This window comes from Solanum tuberosum, unplaced genomic scaffold (assembly GCF_000226075.1).
Source record: "Solanum tuberosum cultivar DM 1-3 516 R44 unplaced genomic scaffold, SolTub_3.0 scf00044, whole genome shotgun sequence".
Lineage (NCBI taxonomy): Eukaryota > Viridiplantae > Streptophyta > Magnoliopsida > Solanales > Solanaceae > Solanum > Solanum tuberosum.
The window spans coordinates 1,575,122-1,581,633 of record NW_006238970.1 but is presented as its reverse complement, the minus strand read 5'-3'; positions in this window follow the sequence as shown (position 1 = coordinate 1,581,633).

The following is a 6,512-nucleotide window of genomic DNA, read 5'->3' as shown; positions in this document are numbered from 1 at the left end:
TCCTTTGAACTTTTTGAAATGTCATCTTCCTTGATAAAATTTGTTGAAGCTTCAACTTTCAAGATTATTTTTGAATTTTTTTTCATCTTTAATTTTTAATTTGTTTGTTGATTTTTTTTTTCAAAATCAGATTTTATAGAATAAGTAGTGAATAAAGAAAGTAGTTAATTAATGAATGAAGTACTCTCCCAATGAAATTAATTATTTGTAGATTTTCTAGGTTAGTCAAAGTAAATACATTTTCAAAATTAATTAATTAATCAATCAAGGGTATAATGGGCAAAATATGGTAATTTATGCATAAATTTTATAAAATGACATATATTGTGGTCCAATTATTTTTAGAAAGTGGTGACTTATAATATGGGACGGAGGGAGTATATTTGTTGTGTTGTTATAAATGTGGATTGTCCATTTGATTTCTTCAAGAATTAATTGAATTCATAATTTCAAGGTGATATGAACCTTGGTGGATAACTATGTATAATTTCAAGGTGACCTTTGGCTATGATATCTCAACACTATAAATAGAGATATTATTCACAATTTGGATGACACACTTGAATAAAAGAAAAATCATCTTCTTCATCTTCATATCTTCTTTTCTTTATATTATATCATTATGAACTTATATTTTATAACATGTTATCAGCACGAATGTTTTACCATGGAGAAATGACCTTAAGGTAAGTTGGTCAATAGATTGGTTATGAAATCCTCCACTACTCACGATTAACTTTGGAACTTGGGTCAATGAAATGAACCGGAGTATTTGAGTATTTATAAGCACTTTGTTATCTGATATGTTTTCTTTAAATACTCATTTTATTGTTGGTTGGTTGGTGTGTCTCAGAAGTGCATATAAATATTAGGGTCCCGTTTGACAATGCGATATGCTATCATGGTATGATATTATAATATGAAATTATGAGATGAAATTGAAGTTTTGTTTGGACATGCGATGTGAATTTTTTATGTTGTATATTTTATCATAAATATAAGAATCTCATAAGTTGTAAAATTATTAAAATAGCCTCAATTGTTTATCCAATCTTACCAAATAAACAAAAATTTATAAAATCGCATAATATATTATTTCATAATTGCTATTTGTTCTCCACTTAAGTAACTGTTTCATCTAACTTTAATTCAATAAAAAAATTGAACATAAATTGTAGTGTACTAGTCTTTAGTATTACTCAACAATCGGTTGGTGTGAGTTAAAGTGGCTATATGTTGGTGAGAATAATAAATTTTATGTCGGTTAGAATAATAAATTTTAAAAGTAATGATGTCATTATAAATTTTATTTACATATAAAATAAATGGTTAGTAGATATAAATGTGGGGGTTGTTTTAACAAAATATAAACTTGTGGATCAATTTTTGTATTAAAAATATCTCAAATCATGATACGGAATTCCCATATCATGGTTTTTTGAGAATATGAAATCACATCTCATGATATGGAATCATGAGATGGAATCAGCGAAAAATCGCATGTCCAAACGCTGATTCCATCTCACGATACCATTTTCGTGATATGGTATCGCATGGCCAAACGCCTACTTAGGGCCCGTTTGGCCATGCGATATGGAATCATGATATGAAATCATGAGATGAAATTGAAGTTTTGTTTGGACATGCGATATGAAAATTTTGTGTTGTATATTTTCTCATACACATAAAAATCTCATAAGTTGTAAAACTATTAAAATAGCCCTATTGTTTATTCAATCTTATCAAATAAACAAAAGTTTATAAAATCGCATAATAAATTATTACAAAGTTATTTGTTCTCCACTTAAGTAATTGTTTCATCTAACTTTAATTTAATAAAAAAAATTGAACATAAAGTGTAGTGTACTAGTTTTTATTATAATTCTCCCACATAGTATGGATAATTTTCTCACGTTGAACTTGCATTTCTCGATCATGTGACCGAGAAGAGGAACCAACATTGTTACTTTGAGCCATTTATTGGTCAATATCATTCGCAACTATATTTTCATGTACATAGACCATAAATATTTCATCAGTAGTTTGGTATTCTCGCAAATAATTATGTAACACTGCACAAGCTATGACAATTTTCAATTGTGTATCAATATAATAATGGTTCATGTCTTGTTTTAGTATTCTAAATCTATTTTTCCAAGCTCCAAAAGTCCGTTTAATCACATTGCGCAGAGATGAATGCCTATAATTAAACAGTTTTTTGGCATTTTGAGGCTCTCTTTTCACTTCCTCGGTAATCTTGCAAATGATAGCATAGTCCTTTGTATGGAGCTGAAAATCCTTTTGTGTTTCGGAAATCAGCATCAACAACATAATATTTATCTACCAACAAACATTTTAGAAAGAATTACTAAAAGCATATGTGACGTAAATGAGACAGCTTTCTGTAAATAATAATATTATTCTAAGGATGTAATTTAAAGTTACCATGTGGCAGAAATGAAAATTGTGACGTTGGTTCAACAAGTGCATTCTCAAGTATTTTACTATCATGTGCAGTACCTTCCCAACCAGCAGCAACAAAGGTAAAATCACATATCAAAATCACAAGCACATAAGACTATATGTTGGTGAGAATAATAAATTTTATGTCGGTGAGAATAATAAATTTTAAAAAGTAATAATGTGATTATAAATTTTATTTACATATGAAATAAATAGTTAGTAGATATAAATGTGGGGTTATTTTCTCGTGAATCAATTTTTGTATTAAAATATCTCAAATCATGATACGGAATTCCTATATAATTTCATATCATTGTTTTTGGAGAATATGGAATCACATCTCATGATATGAAATCAGCGTAAAATCGCATGTCCAAACGTTGATTCCATCTCACGATACCATATCGTAATATGGTATTGCATGGCCAAATGCCTACTCAGTATATAGTGTTTTATCTATTATAAATTATTTAAAGCAATTATTCTCTGTCACTACTATTTTATTATGATTATCAATACATAAAATTTACCCTGCAATAATTCTTTAAGTGGAATATCTTATATTAGTACATATAGTTTATAAATTATATTTTGTATATATCTTCTTAATATATGTATTTTAAGGACTTGGGGTGAGTCTTAATGTAATTTGGCTTATTATGTTGTTAGTTGAGGATGAGACGGTGAATTCAAGTCTCATTGCACCAAAGGGTAAGACATATTATTATTACTTGTATGTGTTTGTATTGTGGATCCTTCTACTTAACTCCTTACCAACTAAACCCTTAAACTTAATCAAAAGATGATTTTTAAACCTCTTCTATCATGTGTGTAGCCACTCTTCCTTAAATAGATAACATGCCAAATCCATGTCACATAAATTAATAACACAGCATAGTTATCTTCATTAACTATTTTTATAAATTATTAATCGAAATATGAAATAAAAGGTAAAATAATTCTTTAAAGTAAATTCTTATTTCTCTCACCTTTCTCCAACTTCCGTCCACCTCTCCCGATCAACAACCACCATCACCACCATCAGTTACACCCTCATAGTCTCTTTTTCTTCCATTTAAACTTGTGTTCATACAATACAAAAAAGAGGGACATTAAAAATGAAAGTCTTGAAAAGAAAGTCTTAAATCTTAAAATAGATCTAAATTAATCTTCCTTTGTTTCCTTTTCTTTTCCTTCCTTTGTAAGCCTTTTGTATTTGAAATTTTTACTTTTTAATGATGGTATTTGATGAAACTAAAATGGAAATTTAAAAAATGAAAAAAAAGAATTGGGTCTACTAATGGGGTGAGGGTGACTGAAAAAGAGAGTTGAGGCAAAGATGGGTTGAGGGATAGTTGAAGCCTGAAAGAGGGGGTTGGGGCGGATATGGGGTTGGGGATGACTGAAAAAGGGGGTTAGGGCAGATATGGGGAGTGAGGGATGGCTGGAAAGGGGGATTGGGGTGGCGGGTGAGGTGAAAAGGAAGGTTGGAGCGGGGATAAGGGTGGGGGGTGACTGAAGAAGAAGATGTGAGGGGAAGAAGAAGACTTTTAAAAAATAAAATAATATTTTATATTTTTAAAATTTAAATATGTTCTTCACTTGCCTTTACATGTGTGTGTTACACTCTCTCGTCAACTCATTAATTTTAATGCCACATAAGCATGATCAATAGTCAGAAGGGTTTGATATATTGTGTTTTAATGAGTTTAAGAGCTCAATTGATAAATGGTTAAGTAGAAGAGTCCATAATACAAACGCATACAAGTATAGAGATCCATTAGATCATTTAGCCTTATTATTATTATCAGTATAATATTCTTACTATTATTATTATTATTATTTACTAGTATATGCACCAGCGCGTTGCGCAACTATTATTAATTATAATTGTTATTTTTAATTATTTTAGATTGTGATATCTTGTTTAAACATGTTAATTTATATATCTTACAAAAGTTCAACTATCATATTGTTCTTCAATGAAATGTACTCCCCTCCATACTTCTGTACCCATAACTAATTCTATATGAACGATGACAACGAATCATCTGATTATCAAATAATTTTTATGTTTTATATTTTTAAAATTATTTTATTCACTTGATTCTTTTAATTTTTTGAACTTTTCTGCTATAATTTTCTTTGTTTCAAAACTAACTGAAAAATTTAAGTTAAATAATTCAGATGTTTGCAAATTTAATTGCTACTTCTCTTGAAATAGAATAGATAAAAGAATGTAACGTAGTGATATTGTACAAAGATGAAAGTTGATACTACACAAAGTAGTCTTTCTTCTTAATAGAAAGAGTCAACAAATGGTAGAATATAATGCTAATCAATAAAGTAGTAAGAAAATTAATTATGTAATGACTATGAAGAGAACACCTTAAATAAGATTTTTTTAAATCTAAACAAAGGGTATTGGGTTACCATTTGCTCAAGTTTCTTATCTTCATCTAAAATTCTTGAAATGTCGAATTAAATAAATAGATCTTAGTAAAAAATACATAAAATAATTAAACACTTATTTTAATAAAATAATAATATAAAAATTTCTAACAAAATTTAACCTTTTAGAAAGGTAAATTGCTCGACTAACTTCTCAACAAAAGATATTTTTTATTTCCATGATAAAAAAAATATTTATTTTTATTAAAAAAAAACAATGAACAAAATGGAAAATATTGCTTACCTCAATTCAAATCAGTATGTAATAGCAAGAAAACCAATTATGTAAATTACTATAAAGAGAACACCTTAAATAAGAAAATTTTCCATCTAAACAAAAGCTATTGGGTTATTTGTTGTTCAATCTCCTTATCTTCTTCTCAATAAAAGGGTAAAAGAAATCATCTACATAATTGAATGTATATTATTTTTAAAAAAACAACGAACAAAATCAGAATAAAAAATAATACTTACTTCAATTTAAATTTGTATATAGTAGCAAAAAAAATTAGCCTCTACCACAATCGTCATTAATCTGCATATAATAAGTGAAAATATCAAAACAAAAGGAGTTTCTAGAAAATAAAAAATATGAAAAATGCAGTAAATAAATTTATTAATAAAAAAGAAAATAGAAGTAAGCTTAACAGTATATATCATTGAAAGATTGTGTATGAAAGAGATTAAGAAACTAGAATTCTATTCCCACTCAAATTTCATTTAAATTCAAATTCAAATATTGCATTTTTTTTAGAAAACATTTATATTATTTTTTATTATCCTTGATTTTAAATACAATGCTTAGTTTTCTCATAGGATATATATCTAAATTGAAAGAAATATTTAGAATTAATGAGATATTTTTTTTCCTACATTGCCTCCCTCCCCATCCCTTCCTTTTCTCGTTTTCTTCCTTCTTTTGTTCATTTGGAATTTCCTTTTATTATTTTTTATTATTATTATTATTATTATTATTATTGAGTTTTGCTATTATTACTATTCGATCACAAATTATTATTATTTAAATTTATTTTATAATATCTGAAAATGATAAATTTTTAAAATAGTAAAAATTCATTTAGAACTCTCTTGTACCTACAAATTTCTATTTTTAAGCTAATGAAAATAAGATATCCTCCTTTTTCCTTCTTTACTTTAACCTTTTGTTTATTTGTTATTATTATTATTATTAAAAAAAAGAAAATTACACCCCCCTCCAAAAAAAAAAACCCCACCACAACCACCACTTCCTTTTTTCTCATTATTTATCTTCTTTTCTTTTCCTTCTTTTTTGGTTTGTTTGTTATTTTTTTTTTGTATTTTTATTATAATTATTATTAGTATTATTATTATTATATTATTATTATTATTATTATTATTGTTACTATTTTTTTAATTATTGCTACTATTATTGTTATTACTATTACTATTGTTATTATTCTTACTACTATTATTATTGCTATTAATTTATTATTATTCTTACTATCATTATTACTAGTAAAAAGTGGTTTTATATTTGTATATTTTAATTTAATATTTAAATTAAATACATTTACATTTGTTTTACAATATCTGTAAATGATTAGTTTGTCAAATAA